This window comes from Globicephala melas, chromosome 7 (genome assembly GCF_963455315.2).
Source record: "Globicephala melas chromosome 7, mGloMel1.2, whole genome shotgun sequence".
Lineage (NCBI taxonomy): Eukaryota > Metazoa > Chordata > Mammalia > Artiodactyla > Delphinidae > Globicephala > Globicephala melas.
The window spans coordinates 83,162,427-83,184,565 of record NC_083320.1 but is presented as its reverse complement, the minus strand read 5'-3'; positions in this window follow the sequence as shown (position 1 = coordinate 83,184,565).

The window sequence follows — 22,139 nt, the reverse complement described above, 5'->3', positions numbered from 1 at the left end:
TCCTATATATTTAGATAGCTATTTGTTCATAACTTTATTATAAAAGTTATTACAATTTATTTTTAGTTGGTTCATGGAGATGCTATCTGCTAGCTTTTCCCATTATACTGAACTCTTGAAGAAAAGGAAGTTTGAGTTATTATCTAAACCCACTATCTAACACAGAGCTGGCTCCCAAATCCGTCTTTTTATTTAAGGTACTTCATTTAAGCAGCCAATATTTTTTAATGAACATTTTTATGACCTATTAAGAGTCACAATACCTTGCTTCCATATGGATGCCATTCAGAATCTGTAGGGCATTTCCACTAAAGGAAACAAATTTTATCAACACTGTGGCCCATAAATAGCAGCTTATCTGCCATGTATCATAGGAAAGAAAGCCCTTTCATCACATCTCTTATATTGTGATTTATCCAAACCTAACTAGGGTGGAATTGCTTTAGGGAAGACTTCATTCCATTTATAGTCTATGTTCTCAAAACTCTTTTTGTTTTAATCGTTATTCCACAACATCAGCATACTATCCTAGTAATTCTTGGATCCTGATTTTAGGTCTTGTTTGCTAGGCTCCTCTCTACTCAACCCTTCTGGTTTTATCCTAAGCTTCATTGCATTCTAGGTAAGATTGCCTATTTCCTTGGCTTCAGTTATTATCAATAAGCTGAACGTTCTCCAACCTACAGTCCTAACCTTAACCTTTTTCTTCAGTGCCAAGTTTCCACTGCTGCTTGATTGATCACTTTCTCCCAGAACTGCTCCTCTTCCAGTGTCCCTTGGCTCAATATTTCCTCCATGACACAGTATCTTATTGCAGCCAGACATGGGATTCACTCTTGAATTCTCCATCACCCACACCTCCCCCATTCAACAGGTCAAAATTCAATGTTGATTTTCCTCACAACGAGTTTGCTCCTTTTGTTTTACCACTAGCATCGCCTAAATCTTTTCCTTCAAGTTCTCCTTGCTCAGTGAATGTTATCACCAACTTTAGCCAAAACATTAGGAAACATCCTTAAACTTTTCTTTCTCTCTTATGTAACTAATTCTTATCAAATCCTATCAACTTTAGCTTTAGAATTTATTCTGAATTTGTTCAGTGATTTTCTTATCTGCTAATACCACCCTTAGCTAGAACACCACCATTTCTCCTCCCCCGCCAGCCAACACAATCCATTCTACGCACATTAGTCAAAATCTTCCTAAACAACTGAAAACAGCTACCTGTAGAAAGAGTAAAAAGGAAAACATTTCAAGCAGAAGAGACAGCATTTGTTAGGATCTAAACTGGCAAAAGTGTCAATGTGTTTTCAGAACAGAAGAAGGGAAAATGTTGTTGATGTGCACTGAGAAGTGGGGAAAATGACTCAACGTGAAGTGAGCAATGAAATGAGGGGCCAGTTTGTACAGAGCATTGTAGTATCATAATCTTATTTATTACCTTAAGACATCACTCTTGTTACCAGGAAGAAAATGGATTATGAATGAGGAAAGGGCAAGAAATTAAGTGGAATTAGTTAGCAGGTAAGAGATGATGATATCAAAGAAAAGGTTATGGATGTTGAAAAAAGGAAAAATGCCTGGAATTTAGATATACTTTGGAGAATAAACAGAGTTGTGTGGTGGACTGAATATGAGGTGTTAGGGAACAACTGAGAATGACTACTATAGTTCTGGCTTGAGCAACTGGGAGAATATTAGTGCCGATTATGGAAGCAGAGAAAGATTTCAGAGTGGGAACATTACAGATCAAAGTTCCAGGGCCAAACACATTAAAGTCGAGATACTATGAGACATTCAGTTGAAATGTCATAAAAGTGAAGAGTGAATAACTTTCCCTCTGATTTCCATAGCATCCTGGTACAATCCTATTACCAGGTAAACAGAAGAACTAAGAAATGTTCTGGTTAGGTTCTGAGCATATGCAGAGGTGACATGCAGAGCCTGGGGGTAATTATCAAGATGATATATAGCAATTATTAACAACCAAAATTTGAAACTCAAATTGCATTTCTTAGAAAAAAAACCTTACAATTAAACAAAGAAAACTAATGCATGGTGAATGGTTTTAAGGTAACAATCTAGCAAGTGAAACTGACACAGTCAACTATAAGGCAAAACAAAATGATCATTCTAAAAAATATATATATATATAAGGCTTCAGTTAGATAACATGTAAGGCCAATAATGTACCCAGTGTATTTCCTGATCTACCCCAGATACGGTCATAGCTCCTATTAGAACATGATAATGCTGATAATAACAAGAGGTTTCCACCAAGGTTTAGGATTCTGAGGCCTATATAAGAACAAATGAGTTATTTATCTTAACTAACTGAAAATAATGTAAGCAATTTTGAAGGAGGGGTGAAGTATTACACTTGAGGGAATTTGGAGATCAGAATCAGTTAAATGATAACATCACACTTAGGAGAGGAGATGAAATCACAAACAGAAAAAATAAAATTAGAATCCAGAAAGAAGAAGAAATCATAGTGAATACTCTGTACAGATCACATGAACAGCAGTAGGACACTGGCTATTATAGCTTTGACACACACCTGCCTTCCGCCCCAGCAGTCATGGCCATTTGTGCGGCTACAGGAGGCTAGAAAACATAAAGCCTGTTCATAGTGATTTGGGAACATCCATTAACTGAATAATGCCCATACCCTTCCTCAAGCTCATTTCAAACGGATGTATTTTGGGGCTTCCCCGGCAGTCCAGTGGTTAAGACTCCACGCTTCAACTGCCAAGGGGCACGGGTTCAATACCTGGTTGGCAACTAAGATCCTACATGCCAGGCGGTGTGGCATAAACAAACAAACAAACAAATAAATACTATTTAACAAAAAACAAAACCAAAGGGATGTATTTTGATCTGGGTTTATGTAGCACACAGGACTATGGTTCGTGGAGTTAAAGATTCTTTAAAATTACATGTAAGAGAGAAACAAAGGTTCTAATCTGGTAAAGCTGCAGGATGATGCCCTAAAATAATGAGATTAGTGTCAACTGGGAATCTTTTAAAAAACATGGGTATTGGGTTCCACCTATACGGAATCTGAGTAAAGCACCCTGAGACATACCACTATGGCTAAAAACTCCTTAAATGGATTAATGAAATAAAAGAAGAGTCTATGCAGATTTCTGGTCATTTAAGACATTTTGTCCTAATATAATTCAAACACCTTATAAAAAATGGTTGTATAAGAAAGAATTTTGAAGTGTTCTTTCTTGCCTGCACTGTGTACTATCTCCAGTTTTAGAATTAAATGTCTACAATCTTAACACATATTAACCCTGGAGGTTTGTTTTAACGTGCCAGCTGCATGATCTGGAGTATACTAGCCAGGTTAAGTGGAACCATAAATGAATAAACAGATTCTAAAACCCAGATTTGGGTTGTGAGCAAGGGATGAAGGAAAGGAAATTCTTTTCTTCTTCGTACTCTTCTTGCCTCCTTTTCCCAATGCTACATAGACAAGAAGTTGGAAATAGTGTAACGACCAAGAGGAACAGAAAAACCTAAGCAGAGGTGCAAAAACACAAATGAATATTGCTTTTATATTGAAGATACTGTTAAAAGACTGTGTAAAAAGGAGGACTTCCTAAATCAACGTAAAAATTCAAATTATCGGGCTTCCCTGGTGGCACAGTGGTTGAGAGGCCGCCTGCCGATGCGGGGGACATGGGGTCGTGCCCCGGTCCAGGAAGATCCCACATGCCGTGGAGTGGCTAGGCCCGTGAGCCATGGCAGCTGAGCCCGCGCGTCCGGAGCCTATGCTCTGCAATGGGAGAGGCCACAACAGTGAGAGGCCCGCGTACCACAAAAAAAAAAAAAAAAAAAAAAAAAAAATTCAAATTATCAGATGGGTGGTTGACTTCTCAAAATGGATTACTGAAAAAGAAATTTTAAGATTGAATCTACAGTTAAGTAATATAGAGTTAGCAGAATCTTCAGAGAGACTGATTATTTTACAAAGAGTAATGCACTATTGAGAGAGAAATGCCATTTCACTTTGTCAATCCAGAGCTGCAGGGAAGTTTCTTCTTTTAAAGAAAGAGAGGACTAAGCACCTATTGCTTTATATCTGCAGGTCACAAGTGTATGATCATGACCACAGATGTGCTGAAAGCTAAAAAAAAGTTGACAGATGACTTTTTTTCAACAGCCACATATGCACAGAAATGATTAAACAGAGTGTTACTAGACATATCTTCTCTATGGACAAAAGCTATATCCTTATATTCAAAAAAGTGATTGGGAAAATCTGAATAATTCTGCCAAAACAACATATTTATATAAAACACAGGCTAAATTACATAAAAGAGACCACTGGATCAACAGATAAAGTACCGAAGTTCTTGTTCCTAATTAAGCCACTAATTATATATACAAGACATTCAAACCCTGTGGCCTGGGGCACAATTTTCTCAACTAAAAAATAACCACTTCGGACCAAGCAACTTAAAAAATCTCATGCAACTGTAAAAGACAACAGGAGATTGCGAAAGGGAGGCATCATGGCCTTGTTGGCGAGGACACTAAGCCTATAGTCTTACCTCTACCACTGTTAACAATTTATCCCACTTTGAGCAAAACACACAAGCATGCATGCATGCATGCATTCATTCTTTCCACAGGTATGTGCAGTCGTGCGGTCGCCTGCTATGCCCTAGCAGTGTGTACACTGCAGTAGGGGAGAGATATTAACCAACAATTAAACAAGGTAATTACCAATTTGGACAAATTTTTAAAAAGGCAGTGAATGGAAGGGAGCACTTTGTGGGAAGCCTCTCTGAGGAGGTGAGATCTGAGGGAGAAGGAAAAGCCAGTCCACGGGCAAGCTAGGGGAAGAGCTTTCCATTCAGGGAGGACGGCAAGCGCTAAGATCCAGAGGGGGAAGGCTTGCCACATGCTGAACAAGAAAACCCTAACCTGGGCCTCAGTTTTTCTATGGAGTAAAATGGAAGAGGTGAGCTAGGTCAATGGCTTTTACCTAGGGAGAGTTCAGATAATACAGACTCCAAGGTCTCACCCCAAGGTATTGAATCAGAATTTTGGAAGGGAGGGCCAAAAGAGCTGTATGATTTGAAATCTCAAACTATCCTAATAGTAGAGTTACAAACTAAATGGCCTTAAATGTCCTTTTTTTATCTCCAATACTTTAGAGCCCTATAAATAATTATTTAATTCTCTATTTAAGCAAGAACACATAGATTGCATCCACGTTATTTTATATATATATATATATATATATATATAAAATATGACAAGGCACTAAAAAGAAAGAGAACCCAATGCTACAGAAAGCACAGAATAATGATTTATAAATTGTCTGGATCAATGTTTAATTGCAGGGGGAAAAAATCAAAGGAATCTAGGTATCTACTTGCCTACCACCCCAACTAGAAGGTAATCTTTCCAAGGGTATCCACAAGTCACACCTAGAAGAGTGCCTGGCACATGGTACTTCCTTTGTATGCGGCTGTTGAATAAAACATCACAATGTTGAACACAAATCATAGAAGAGTTAATCAATTTGCCCAGGTGCCCACAGTGTCAAGGGAGGGGGGATAGGGAGGAAGCACAAAGACACTCAATCATCCAACTCCTTGTTCCTTTCCCTGTTTTGCAAACTGAATCCCAAAACTCAAAGAAAGTCAAGCTTATTTACTGGCATTAATGGCATGTTCAATATGGTCAATACATCATAGATCATCCAAGATTCAAAATGCACAAATAAAGCCTTAGAGAAAGGCTCTGGAACCCATATATTTATTTGAAGAGTTGATATTATACCTGGGATTTTGTAGGATTCTGAGTGAGGTAGTGGGGACGAGGGGAGGCCAACAAGCATGGAGCAAAATCCTTGACTTCAGTGAACTGAAGCTAGTGAGTAAAAGCCATACTTTAGATGAAAAGACAGAATTTACACTCTGAAATTACATTGAGAAGAACATAATGTGTGTGGTATAGCAAATACCACAATTTCCATGTTTAGGAGAATGTGATTTAACAAATCATTGAAGATGTAGAATATGAGGTTGTGATTCATTATTTTAGGCAAGCAGTAAAGTTCTAGGTTAGTTTGAGCCTGAAGAGGAATACAACAGGGCTGCTCATGATGCTTTATGTTCGACCATTTGGAGTAGATAGCAGACATCTAGCTCATGCCAAAATGTCCTTTTTGTCCTGTCAAAAACCACTTGGAACGGACAAAATATGCTCATGGATGTTTTTGACAGGACCAAATTTCAAGGACCTCTTGGCATGGACCAAATATCTTATGGATGTTTTGGGCAGGACCAAATGTCTTACGAGGATATAAATATACTATAGCTAACTTCTTCATGTTCTACCTATCTTCGAATCATACGCTTCTCTTAAGTGTTCAACTGTGTATTCTTCATTCATTTCCCCCTCTTTTTCAAGACTAAAGTGTAACCTTTATTAAAAAAAGAAAGTTTCTAATGTGTCACGTGATCAATAGATAGAAGTACCTTCATTTTTTAAATTAGTCTGAGGCTATTTTCCTTTTACTGTTGTATAAACAGGGAATTGAAGGGTAAAATAGTTAAAACTTAATGCTATAGTGCTAATGTGGCTTTTAAATCACGTCAGCTGCAATCACTGCATTATAATTAACAATTTATTGAACCAGCAATAAAATGAACATCACATTACTTCTTAAAGCAGCAGAATAAAATGGCTAATAAATAGCATAAGCCAGACAAATTGCAGAGTAATAGAAATTTTCTTAAGATTTATGGTGTGCAGAAAGATGGATGTGCTATTAGTAGGAGCTCCAATACTTGACAAAATTCTTTTACAAAGACATTGTTGCCATGCATGTCAGAGTTCACAAGTCTAAGTGGTTTATCCAAATTTTAGCTCTCTGCTCTTACAGTGGAAAATAGTCATTACAAGGTTTTGAAACTGCAAGCAATGTGTACATTTGCCAACATTCAAACTGCTACTGCCAAAAAGATACTAAAATATTTTATAAACTGTCAAATAACAAGTCTGCTAGCTTAATCTGAGTCTATTTTATACTATACAGACTGTAAAAACTATTACATTAATTCGCTTCCTGCAAAACTTTCAAACAGCAGAGAACAGCCCAGTACAGGCTAAACAAAATAACTGATTTTTACCTTTTGAACCCTCTGACTAGGTCATACTTCTGTTGGGGAAGCAGCATTGTTTTCCTGAAATGCAATCACACCTCCCTTAACAATCAGCCATAATAAAGGAATCTATGAAACAAAGTGAGATCACTTTGTGAGAAGCAGTCAAATTAGTCGTGCTCCATGTCTCACCATTACAAAGGAGAGATATTGATGGGGAAATAAGATATTTTCAGTGTTTCTGTTGATAATATAAATTGTGATGCTTTGCTTCTGACATGGAATACTAAGTTCATAATTTAGATTAAAAAATTAAATCTTTTATTTTGTGACAGTATGCAATAACAATTAGCAATACCTTTTAATGAATTTTTTTTAAGTTTTAATTTTAAAATTAGTAGTAGTAGTAATAGTAGCAGTTATGGCAGTAGTAAGCAGGTTCAACTTCCTACTAAAATGGGGAGAGAGTTGGCTCCTCAGATTTTTGTCACTAATTAGTTTATTCAATAATGAGAATCATTTTTTCATATATAAAGTGAAATAAATTTATCAAATATCCCAGATCAAAATCTAAATACTTAAAGTGAAATGTATAGTAATATTTGTACTAACTACTTGCTAAACATGACCCCTGTAGTTAAAAATTGCATAACACTTTCTAAAAATGTGTTCTTAATATGTAACTGTAGGAGTTAATAAGACAAGAGGGTTGTTACCATCACAGAGGAAAATATAATACAACGCTAAAATTAAACAGAAAAAAATCATTCCTACATTCAGAAAGATGCACTGAACTGTTAATATGATATCCCAAAGCTCCCATCCATTTCATATTTTTTCCAGTTAGATTTCTGAGAACAAAGGCTTACTGTTTGCCTTGTAACCTTTCTTGGTCCCTAGAACTATGGCATATATGAGGTGTTCACAAGATACTTCACTGAATGAATATTTGTTTTGTGAGACAATCCTCCTTGGGCTTCTCATACTTTGTCTTGTCTTATGAGCAGAGGCACTGAGTATCTTTGCTTCAAACTATTAGTACAGATAGTGGCTCCCTTAGGAGTGATGGGATGGCATGCTTACTATTCAACATAAAAGATAAAGTTCCCTAAGCTCAAGGTTCCTCTCCTGTATTACAACTGACTGTTCACCATACATCTGAGCCTTACCTTTTCCTGGGGAAATTTGGAATTAGGGAACATGTACAAGAAAATCCTGATGGTCTTGCTACTGCTATTACTTTGAGTAGTAAACTCTTTTTTTTTCTTAACATTTTTATTGGAGTATAATTGCTTCACAATGGTGTGTTAACTTCTGCTTTAGAACAAAGTGAATCAGCTATACATATACATATATCCCCATGTCTCCTCCCTCTTGCGTCTCCCTCCCACCCTCCCTATCCCACCCCTCTAGGTGGTCACAAAGCACCAAGCTGATCTCCCTGTGCTATGCGGCTGCTTCCCACTAGCTATCTATTTTACATTTGGTAGTGTATATATGTCCTGCCACTCTCTCACTTCATCCCAGCTTACCCTTCCCCCTCCTCGTGTCCTCAAGTCCATTCTCCACATCTGCATCTTTATTCCTGTCCTGTCCTTAGTTTCTTCAGAACCATTTTTTTTTTAGATTCCATATATTTGTGTTAGCATACAGTATTTGTTTTTCTCTTTCTGACTTACTTCACTCTGTATGACAGACTCTAGGTCTATCTACCTCATTACAAATAACTCAATTTCGTTTCTTTTTATGGATGAGTAATATTCCATTGTATACATGTGCCACATCTTCTTTATCCATTTTTCTGTCAATGGACACTTAGGTTGCTTCCATGTCCTGGCTATTGTAAGTAGAGCTGCAATGAACATTGTGGTACATGACGCTTTTTGAATTATGGTTTTCTCAGGGTATATGTCCAGTAGTGGGATTGCTGGATTGTATGGTAGTTCTATTTTTAGAGTAAACTCTCTCTTGTCTCTGAATCAGGCATCTCATGTCGTTGGCCAGAAAGTTACAGCCTAAATGGCTAATTTGCAAGTAAGGTAAGAACCTCAAATCTTTCACAGTTGTTGACAATTTCAAGAGGAGACAGACTAAAACATTTTAATGCAAATTTGTCCTTACTTAAAGTCCCTACCTTAAGGTCCTTAACTTGCTTACAATTGTAGGTTAGAAAAGTAAAGTATGCAAATGCAAATAACATAGAGCAAAGAGAAAAACACACCACATGAGACCTATAAATTCTGCACGATTATCAGAGGAGGAAAATATCACGTGTAGAGTGATCAGAGAAGCTTCAGAAAAGGGATGATATTTAAGGTCAAATTGAAAAGATGTGCAGGATTTTGAAAGGTGGATAGAAAGGAGGGAAAACAAAATGCCAGTCCCCTCTAAGGACACACATCTGAGAAGATTTCAAAGACGGGGGAATATGAAAAATGCTGGCAATGGCAGGGTGTCTCGTTGGCTGAAGACTGGTTAGCAACAATTAGATAAGAGGTTTGGAAATACAGGTAAGCTGATGTATGTAAACTGCAAGAAGAGTTTAAACTGTTTTCAGTAAATTTTGCAAATAATTAATTTTCAAATATGACATGTATTATTACTTTTATTTATCTCCTAGAAGATTAGAGAAATATGTCTTGTTTAAGTACTACAATGCTAGGAAGTCAAGATTAAACTAATACCTTGTGTCTGAAGGCCCATTATTCTACAGTAGAAATCTTTATTTTTTCTTTTTTAACCACAAAACTTTGTGCTAAATAAAATGTTAGTAATTACCATAATAAAAACTAGTGTTTCTCTGATAGGAATAGGGAAATATGACAGATCCATACGTGGTCTTTTCTCTCCACCTCTGATCCTTCACCTCCCACATAACTTTTTGATCGCTGAGGTACTTATAGAGAAATTTGGGTTTTCAGTATACAATTTAAAGTCACTAGGATACATATTAGCATTTGACCCAGTATGTGGTTTTGGCCTAAGACATCATGTCAATAAACTCAGCACATAATATTCACACCAAAATACATCTTTTTAATCTTGTCCATGGCTACATCTGCCCACTTCTACTAAGTAAATAAGGAAAGGCACAGCCAAACATAAGTGCATACATCCACACTAAAATATAACTCTTTTTCTGCTCACTTAAATATACTAACTAACCAAAACTAAAATAATTTCAAAGAATCTGAGAACTGATCACTGAAAGTACTTGGGATATCTCAAAGTAAACTGATGATGCCACATGTAGCTCCCCACATTCTTGATCTATTTTTATTTAGTGCGTAACTGTCAATTTTTCAGCAGCTTTCAAGTAATATATGGATTTATTGATAACAATTAAACTCAAAATGCCAAACGCTAGAGAAATTCATTTCCCAAATTATTTGCTTCAACTATTTTGAAAAACAAAATGGCTACTGTGCCTCTTCCTAAAGACTTAAAGTGAATTTTGGCTTTGTGTTCTCATTCCTTATACTCTAATTCAAGCACTATTATTTATTGTCTTCTATCAAACAACATTTGGTAGAGATTTTCTTTGCTAATTGGATTTATCACTTAAATTTCTGATGAACTTTCAAAGCCAGGATACTGGTGAGAAACTTACCAAATATAAACAAGTAAAGTCAAATATGAGGTGGTTAATAGGATTCTTCTTTTATATTGAAAAACAATTTTAATTATACAAAATGGAAGAGTGTGATCATAATCAAACCCAAAAATCTAATTCAATATTTACAAAATAATGAGCATGATGAATAATGATTCCTGCACCTCTAATAAAAACAATAGTAGCCCTAAAACATGTATTAGTATATTAACATGTATCAGATGTGCATCTTAAATTACTCCAAACCAAATTCAGTCATGATACTCCTTGAGGGAGGCTGGTACACTGATTTTGTAAATATTAATTTTGCTGCTAACCAAAAAGAAAGGTTGCCTATTTAGCTTGCCTAGACAAAGGACCTTGAAAAATGGAACGAAGTCCCCCTACACATAAATAAACACCCCCCCACACACACACCCCTTCTAATAGATGGGACAGAACAGGACAAAGTGGTTTTTTCACTGACACCTGATGACCCTGATATTGCTGCTAGGCTTTTCAAGCAAAGATCAACTTCAGGTATTCCAAAATTTCTAAAAGCCCTACTTCCCCCTTCCCCAGAATAGAGCTACATTTTACCTCTCTGAGAGTGACCAATCATCCTTATTTGTCTGGGAATGAGGGCATTCCTGGAACACAGAACTTAACTACTAAAAGCAGGAAAGTCCTAGACAAACCAGAACTACTTTGTAGCACTACTTTTAAACATAGCCCAAGAGCAGCCTCTGGGGTACCTAATAAGGCCTAGAGATACTTGAATCATGCCAGGAATAATTTTCATCAATCACCATTTCTACTAAATATTCTGGAAAACTTTTATCTGTTTTCTGCATCCACTAATAAGTCCCTTGTTCAAGAATTCATTTATCAAAGATCTATTTCCTGGGAGGACCTTCAAGATAGTGGAGGAGTAAGACATGGAGATCACCTTCCTCCTCACAGATACATCAAAAATACATCTAGATGTGGGACAACTCCTACAGAACACCTACTGAATGCTGGCAGAAGAGCTCAGAATTCCCAAAAGGCAAGAAACTCCCCATGTACCTGGCTGTGTGGCTGACAGGGTCTTGGTGCTCTGGCTGGGTGTCAGGCCTGAGCCTCTGAGGAGGGAGAGCCGAGTTCAGGACATTGGACCAGCAGAGATCTCTTGGTCCCATGTAATATCAATGGGTGAGAGCTCTCCCAGAGATCTCCACCTCAATGTTAAGACCCAGCTCCACTCAACGAACAGCAAGCTCCAGTGCTGGACACCCCATGCCAAACAGCTAGCAAGACAGGAACACAACACCACCCATAAGCAGAGAGGCTGCCTAAAGTCATAATAAGTTCACAGACACATCAAAACATAACATCAGACGTGGTCCTGCCCCCCAGAAAGACAAGATCCAGGCTCATCCACCAGAACATAGGCACAAGTCCCCTCCACCAGGAAGCCTACACAACCCACTGAACCAACCTTACCCAATGGGGGCAGATACCAAAAACAACGGGAACTACGAACTTGTAACCTGCAAAAAGGAGACCCCAAACACAGTAGGCTAAGCAAAATGAAATGACAGAGAAATATGCAGCAGATGAAGGATCAAGGTCAAAACCCAAGAGGCCAGACAAATGAAGAGGAAATAGGCAGTCTACCTGAAAAAGAATTCAGAGTAATAATAGTGAAGATGATACAAAATCTTGGAAATAGAATAGAGAAAAAGCAAGAAACATTTAACAAGGACCTAGAAGAACTAAAGAGCAAACAATGATGAACAACACAATAAATGAAATGAAAAATTATCTAGAAGGAATCAATAGCAGAAAAACTGAGGCACAAGAATGGATAAGCGACCTGGAAGGTAAAATAGTGGAAATAACTACCACAGAGCACAAAAAAGAAAAAAGAATGAAAAGAATGAGGACAGTCTCAGAGACTTTTGGGACAACATTAAATGCACCAACATTCGAATTATGTGGGTCCCAGAAGAAGAAGAGAAAAAAAAGGGACTGATAAAATATCTGAAGAGATTCTAGTTCAAAACTTCCCTAATATGGGAAAGGAAACAGTCAATCACGTCCAGGAAGTGGAGAGTCCCATGCAGGATAAATCCAGGGAGAAACATGCCAAGACACATATTAATCAAACTATCAAAAATTAAATACAAAGAAAAAAATATGAAAAGTCTCAAGGGAAAAGCAACAAATAATACACAAGGGAATTCCCATAAGGTTAACAGGTGATCTTTCAGTAGAAACTCTGCAAGCCAGAAGGGAGTGGCAAGGAGATACTTAAAGTGATGAAAGGGAAAAACCTACAACCAAGATTACTTTACCCAGCAAGGATTTCATTCAGATTCTATAGAGAAATTAAAACCTTTACAGAGAAGCAAAAGCTAAGAGAATTCAGCACCACCAAACCAGCTTTACAACAACTGCTAAAGGAATTTCTTTAGGCAGGAAACACAAGAGAAGGAAAAGACTTATAATAACAAACCCAAAACAATTAAGAAAATGGTCATAGGAACATACATATCAATAATTACCTTAAATGTAAATGGATTAAATGCTCCAACCAAAAGACACAGAGTGGCTGAATGGATACAACAACAACACCTGTATATATGCTGTCTACAAGAGACCCACTTCAGACCTAGGGACACATACAGACTGAAAGTGAGGGGATGGAAAAAGGAATTCCATGCAAATGGAAATCAAAAGAAAGCTGGAGTAGCAATTCTCATATCAGACAAAATAGACTTTAAAATAAAGACTATTATATGAGACAAAGAAGGACACTACAAAATGATCAAGGGATCAATCCAAGAAGAAGATATAACAATTGTAAATATTTATGCACCCAACGTAAGAGCACCTCAATACATAAGGCAAATGCTAACAGCCATAAAAGGGGAAATCAACATTAACACAATCACAGTAGGGGACTTTAACACCCCACTTTCACCAATGGACAGATCATCCAAAATGAAAATAAAGAAACAAAAGCTTTAAATGAAATATTAAACAAGATGGACTTAATTGATATTTATAGGACATTCCATCCAAAAACAACCAAATACACTTTCTTCTCAAGTGCTCATGGAACATTCTTTAGGATAGATCATATCATGGGTCACAAATCAAGCCCTGGTAAATTTAAGAAAATTGAAATTGTATCAAGTATCTTTTCCGACCACAACGCTATGAGACTAGATATCAATTACAGGGGAAAAAAAGTAAAAAATACCAACACATGGAGGCTAAACAATACACTACTAAATAACCAAGAGATCACTGAAGAACCCAAAGAGGAAATCAAAAAATACCTAGAAACAAATGACAATGAAAACACGATGACCCAACACCTATAGGATGCAGCAAAACCAGTTCTTAGAGGGAAATATATAGTAATACAATCCTACATCAAGAAACAAGAAAAATCTCAAATAAACAATCTTACCTTACACCTAAAGCATTTAGAGAAAGAAGAACAAAAAAACAAAACACCAAAGTTAGCGGAAGGAAAGAAATCATAGAAATCAGATCGGAAATAAATGTAAAAGAAATGAAGGAAATGATAGCAAAGATCAGTAAAGCTAAAAGCTGGTTCTTTCAGAAGATAAACAAAACTGATAAACCACTAGCGAGACCTACCAAGAAAAACAGGGAAAAGATTAAAATCAACAGAATTACCAATGAAAAAGGAGAAGTAACAACTGACACTGCAGAAATACAAAGAATCATGAGAGATTACTACAAGCAAGTATATGCCAATAAAATGGACAACCTGGAAGAAATGGACAAATAATCAGAAAAGCACAACCTTCTGAGACTGAACCATGAAGAAATAGAAAATATAAACAGACAAATCACAAGTACTGAAATTGAGAGTGTGATTAAAAATCTTCCAACAAACAAAGCCCAGGACCAGATGGTTTCACAGGTGAATTCTATCAAACATTTAGAGAAGAGCTAACATCTATCCTTCTCAAACCTTCCAAAATATAGCAGAGGGAGGAACACTCCCAAATCATTCCACGAGGCCACCATCACCCTGATACCAAAAGCAAAGATGTCACAAAGAAAGAAAACTATAGGCCAATACCACTGATGAACATAGATGCAAAATTCCTCAACAAAATACTAGCAAACAGAATCCAACAGCACATTAAAAGGATCATAATCAAGTGGGGTTTATGTTAGAAATGTAAGGATTCTTCAATATACACAAACGAATCATGTGATATACCATATTAACCAACTGAAAGATAAAAACCATATGATAATCTCAATAGATGCAGAAAAGCTTTCGACAAAATTCAACATCCATTTATGATAAAAACTCTCCAGAAAGTAGGCATAGAGGGAACTTACCTCAACATAATAAAGGCCATATATGACAAACCCACAGCCAACATCATTCTCAGTGTTGAAAAACTGAAACCATTTCCACTAAGATCAGGAACAAGACAAGGTTGCCCACTCTCACCACTGTTATTCAACAGACTTTTGGAAGTTTTAGCCACAGCAATCAGAGAAGAAAAAGAAATAAAAGTAATCCAAAACGGAAAAGAAGTAAAACGGTCACTGTTTGCAGATGACATGATACTATACATAGAGAATCCTAAAGACGCTACCAGAAAACTACTAGAGCTAATCAATCAATTTGGTAAGGTAGAAGGATACAAAATTAATGCAGAGAAATCTTTTGCATTCCTATACACTAATGATGAAAAATCTGAAAGAGAAATTAAGGAAACACTCCCATTTAACATTGCAACAAAAAGAATAAAATACCTAGGAATAAAACTACCTAAGGAGACAAAAGACCTGTGTGCAGAAAACTATAAGACACTGATGAAAGAAATTAAAGATGATACATACAGATGGAGAGATATACCATGTTCTTGGATTGGAAGAATCAACACCGTGAAAATGACTATACTACCCAAAGCAATCTACAGATTCAATGCAATCCATATCAAACTACCAATGGCATCTTCACAGAACTAGAAAAAAAAATTCAGTTTGTATGGAAACACAAAAGACCCCAAAGCAATCTTAAGAAAAACAGAGCTGGAGGAATCAGACTCCCTGACTTCAGAGTATATGACAAGGCTACAGTAATCAAGACAGTATGGTACTGGCACAAAAACAAACATATAGATCAGTGGAACATGACAGAAAGCCCAGAGATTAACCCATGCACATATGGTCACCTTATCTTTGGTAAGAAGGCAAGACTATACAATGGAGAAAAGATAGCCTCTTCAGTAAGTGGTGCTGGGAAAATTGGACAGCTACATATAAAAGAATGAAAATAGAACACTCTCTAACACCATACACAAAGATAAACTCAAAATGGATTAAAGACCTAAATGTAAGGCCAGACACTATCAAACTCTTAGAGGAAAACATAGGCAGAACACTCTATGACATAAATCACAGCAAGATCCTTTTTGACCCACTTCCTAGGGAAATGGAAATAAACACAAAAATAAACAAATAGGACCTAACGTAACTTAAAAGCTTTTGAACAGCAAAGGAAGCCATAAACAAGATGAAAAGACAACCCTCAGAATGGGAAAAAATATTTGCAAATGAAGCAACTGACAATGGATTAATCTCCAAAGTATCAAGCAGCTCATGCAGCTCAATATCAAAAAAGCAAACAACCCAATCCAAAAATGGGCAGAAAACCTAAATAGACATTTCTCCAAAGAAGATATACAGATGGCCAACAAACACATGAAAGGATGCTCAACATCACTAATCATTAGAGAAATGCAAATCAAAACTAAAATGAGGTATCACTTCACACCAGTCAGAATGGCCATCATCAAAAACTCTACAAACAATAAATGCTGGAGAGAGTGTGGAGAAAAGGGAACCCTCTTGCACTCTTGGTGGGAATGTAAATTGATACATCCACTATGGAGAACAGTATGGAGGTTCCTTAAAAAACTAAAAATAGAACTACCATATGATGCAGCAGTCCCACTACTGGGCATATACCCTGAGAAAACCATAATTCAAAAAGAGTCATGTATCACAATGTTCATTGCAGCTCTATTTACAATAGCCAGTACATGGAAGCAACCTAAGTGTCCATTGACAGATGAATGGATAAAGAAGATGTGGCACATATATACAATGGAATATTACTCAGCCATAAAATCAAATGAAACTGAGTTATTTGTAGTGAGGTGGATGGACCTAGAGTCTGTCATACAGAGTAAAGTAAGTCAGAAAGAGAAAAAAACACCATATGCTAACACACATATATGGAATCTAAAAAAAAAAATGGTTCTGAAGAACCTAGGGGCAGGACAGGAATAAAGACACAGACGTAGAGAAGGCACTTGAGGGCACAGGGAGGGGGATGGGTAAGCTGGGATGAAGTGAGAGAGTGGCATGGACATATATACACTACCAAATGTAAAATAGATAGCTAGTGGGAAGCAGCTGCATAGCACAGGGAGACCAGCTCGGAGCTTTGTGACCACCTAGAGGGGTGGGATAGGGAGGGTGGGAGTGAGACGCAAGAGGGAGGGGATATGAGGTATATGTATACATATAGCTGATTCACTTGGTTATACAACAGAAACTAACAACAATGTAAAGCAATTACATTCCAATAAAGGTGTTAAAAAAATAGTAAAAAAAAAAATAGAAAAAAAATAGTAAAATAAAAAATAGTAAAAAATATATATATATAAATTAAAAAAATAAAAGATCTATTTCCCTGTCTTCGTGGATCCTCCTACTTCCAGCTTTCATTTTGCCCAAGCTGGTCCTTTTATGTCTTTCTTCCCAGCTTCTAGGAGCTTTCTTGCCATTTGCAAAAAGTCTATACATAGGAAAGCATCTAACAGACTCATTCATAGTAAGGTATGTCTGCTCACAATCTAATACATTTCCCAGCAAACACTGAATTTTAAGAGGGAAAACCTGTTACATGGATAAACACTGAAACGCCAACTATCTAACTTCACATATAAGAAAATCAAGTTCGCCACGCTCTCTCTTTATTCCCCTGTCCTGACTTTATCAAATATTCTTATATCAAGGCCTCCTGATTTCCCTATTTAGTGGTTCATTTATATCCCAGTCATCAGGCCAATCCAGGCTTTGGTGCTACTGTTTAAAGCAGACTCAAAGTCCATTCCTCATGCTTAATCCCCAATACAGCAAGGCTTATTGTTTTGTCCTCCTTCCTGTTAGGCTGACCCTATTGTGATGCCCCATTGCAGACCTTTGCTGTCCTACCTAGTGCTCTAAACTGACAATCGACAAATCATACTCATTTGCCTTTTTGGAATTCTGCTGAGGAGCTATCTGTGCCTATGTGCTGAAGCCCAGTTCATAGGACTATTACCCACAGCATATTCATGTTCTCATAACTGATATATTCTTTTCAAAGAATACACATCTGCCTCATGTTAGTATTCTTTGATCTGAATCTGACCCAAAATTCCAGGCCCACATTTTCAAACTTGGGTTTTGTGTACATACTAAAGAAAAATGCTGAATATCAGGTTCCTGGTGCTCTTAAATACCACACACCTGTACCACCAAATCATGTTTAAGAAACCTATTGTATCATCTTGAACTATTTGGACCAACCAATTGTTAGAGTTGTAAAAATTCTGGAGTTTTATTAGTCACTGATTAAGGTGTTTGAATGATGAGCTAAACTTCCATTACTCAGATGTGGATCCATTCAACTATCCAATTCCAGAAGTATACATGGTACAAAGATGAAAGAAACATTACCTGGTCTATGTCAATAACTCACATTTCTGTGCCCATGCAGACATCACTAATCAATCACAGGACACTCAACTGCTGGGTTTAGATAAGGTCTTAGAGTCCTTTTGTCCACATCTCTCCAGGCAGCCACTACAAATCAACTAAACTTGGCAGCTAAGACAAACCTATCTGCCATTCTTAATCTAGTGGCATGCTTCACTTTTCTAATGACCTACCCTACTGTGAATAAATCATCATGCCAGGCCAGTGGCTTTAACAGCTCCCCCCATGATACTCTGAGGATGGAGATATTTCTCCAAAAGCTGCATGCCTACCCCTTTATGAATTCAAAATTTTTTCTAAGCTCTCTCTTCCACCATTCACTTTTAATCATCTAATTTACCCAGTGTCACAGTTTTCTAACCAATTAGGCTTTACCCAGATTGCCTTTTCTGCCAATTCCATCAGAAGGAGAAATCACCTAGAAAATCTACCCAGATACAAATTTGACGTTTCCTCAAGCCCACCTCTTGGATTTCTCCTTTAGCTTCTTACTCTATAGAACAGAAGCAAGTAGCAGCTTTCCACCAAGCCTGACACAGACTCCAGGGGAAAAACACTAACTCAGTTGCTAATGACCATGAATAAGAGAGATCAGATGAATGCCAGAATAGGACAAAGGATATAGGCCAAACTGGTACTACATAGGTGCCACATTTACCTACTAACTACATAGGTGCCACATTTACCTACTAATGAGGCTGATATCGATGCCTCTCACTAAAAGCCTTAATTTACAAAGCAGTTTGGATCACTTGGTGTGTGTGTGTGTGTATGTATGTGCACTTATTTATATTACAAAATTAAGTATTCTAAAACTCCTTGTACTAAAATCACAGTTTGATTTATACATCATTATGGATTAAATATACATATACTACATGAAGTAAAATACCAATGACGTGTCAAAATAATTATGCATATTTGTGAACAAGTATCCCTCTTCTGCATCTGTGTAGCTGAAAAGAATGATGTGAAGCTATCATTTCCAAAAGGATTCATGAATGTTCAGTAGTTTCAGTCAAGAGTTTTAAATTTATGTTTAAGCTAACAAGCTCCCCAGTGCTTTTTACTTAAAAAACATTTCCTGCTGTATATTTGAGTTCTGTGATCCAGGTTGATCTGTCTCCTGAGACCCTCATAATACACTTCGTATGTGTGGTTCTACTGACCAGTTCGTCTCCCATTAATAGCTCCTTTCACAAGTCTAGTCCAACTAGCATCAATTTTTACTGGATATATTTCAAAACCCAACAGATAATAAATCTTTCCTCCATTGTATTAAATAATAAGTATGATTCATAAGTGATTCTGATGAACCTTCTAGACATATCTTTAGGGAAATTACAAGTCAGTCTAATATCCATTCCAAAGGTGACTAGTATGACTGGCTGGTAGACTTTCATTTTTGTCTTAAGTTTAATAAATCATTTGCTAAGCATTCTTCCTGACAACCTCCTAACATACACAGACACACAAAGAGGGAGAGGTCTTTAAAATTTGCTTTCCTCTTTTTGTGTTAAGCTGTCTATCATCAAATGGTGTGAGGCCTAGGTAAAAAAAAGCCTCAGGAATTGTTATGGTTCTGTGTGAACGCTGAGAAAACTTGTATAAGCAAAAACTGTTGCTGCTGTGAGTTAGCAAGTGACTTTGGTATTCTTCAGACTTATATTAGGTCGATAGGACCCAAGTACACCAGGAAGCCAGATGTGCTGAGATGATCAAGAAGATGAGGCAATGAGGAACTTCCCATGTAGCCTTCAAATAGTGGAGCCCTATAACCTCCTGAATCCAGAAGCTAATAAGTGCCACAGAGAAATCTAATCCAGATGAAAATGGTATATCTACCTTTTTATCATTATATTTTACTACCTTTAGATGGCATATTTGAAAACAGGATGAGAACACAGGAAAGGAGATACATTTCAGTTTGGGATTCCTTCTGGAATGTTCCTGCATTTTAAGCAAAAATATCCAAGGCAAACATGTGGCAAGTTTACCAGATGGATGCATTTTTAAGACTGCAAGCATAATTAGTTATTCCAAATCATCTGCCTAACTAATTGGCAACAGGATATGGTTGAAAGCTCAATGAGAACTGAAGCAGAAGTTTGGATCTGTTTGGAAGACTATGTGTTTTAGGTCAGACTGACCACTATTTGACTCTCAAGTCTGCATTTTTTTTTCTTTTTTTCCTTAACTGTGTAAATATAACATAAGCATCATTTTTTTTTCATCGATAAATATCAGAATTAAATGTGATGATGTGAGTTGTGTCCAGCTCTCTACCTGGAATATTTCAGGCTCACTACAAATGTTAGTTTCCTCTTTTCTCTTACTCATGTCTCATCTTCTATAAACCACTTCATTGCTCTGGGCCCATTTATTTATCTAAAAAAAGCAAGGCTTAATTTGGATGACCTCAAGTTATTCCCATATTTGAAATTCTATGACTCTATGCTATACAACTTTGGATAGATGTGGTTCATCTAAGCAGTGGTTGTATCAGGCAAATAAAACCAATGTGTTGTGAAAGACAATGAGGAATGATGAACTAAAGAATACACAGATTTGCCTAAAAACAGTAAAAATTTTAAAACTTTAAAATGGGGTATCTGCCAAACAGAACTTACTCTTGGGTCAAGCATAAATTTTGGGGTCAAAGGTTTCCAATGTTGAATCTAAAGCTTTTAATATCGATCTCTATCATCCTATCAGCATCTCAGGTTGTTGACAGGACTGATAGAGAGTGGACCAATTCGCAATTTACAGTCAAACTAATTAGTTACTGTAAGAATTTTTCATGAAAGTTGGTATCTCTGGAAAAATATACTTTTGAAACTACCCAGATCAGCCCAGAAAAGATAGGAGAGCTGGGAAGACCAAATCAGAACAGAACCAAGCAGAGTGTTTGTTTCTAGCTATACTGTGCTTTGGCTGTGAAGAAATGACCTCTCCGCATTCTACTGAGAATCATGGCTTTATGGCTGACGTGTTTTTTCCCTCCTCTCTGCCATGAATATGTCTGAGAAACTGCAGAATAAAAATGCAAAATAACAACTATATTTAGATACACTCCCACACAGACTCTAAAGCTTAATATTTCACTGAACACCACATAGAAAGACTGAATTAATATCCATAACTCTTCCACATCATTCATGCTTCAAAGTTCTGTTGTTATAGATTTCTTTGGCCTATACAGTTGCAAAATTAGCTAATGACAGTAATCTTTCTTTAACATTCAACTGTACTTCTTAAGAAAAAAAATGCATTAGATTTATTTCTCTTTTGACTCTGTATATTCACAGAATTTTCATTGATGTTGCAATAAATGCCAAATTTCTATCAAATAAAAACTAAACATGAGTGATTTTTGGAACAATTATTTATAATTCAATTCTAAGTATCATAAGATAATCATAAGATCAAAATCATTTATGATCTAGTCTATTCTCAACTCTATAACTAACTAGTTAGATCATATTGCACAAATCATTTAACTTCTCTGACACTCATTTATTCTCTGTAAAATGCGGGGTTGGTGAAAGTGACTTTGAAGTTTATTCTGATTCTCACACTTTGTGATTCTTAATGGA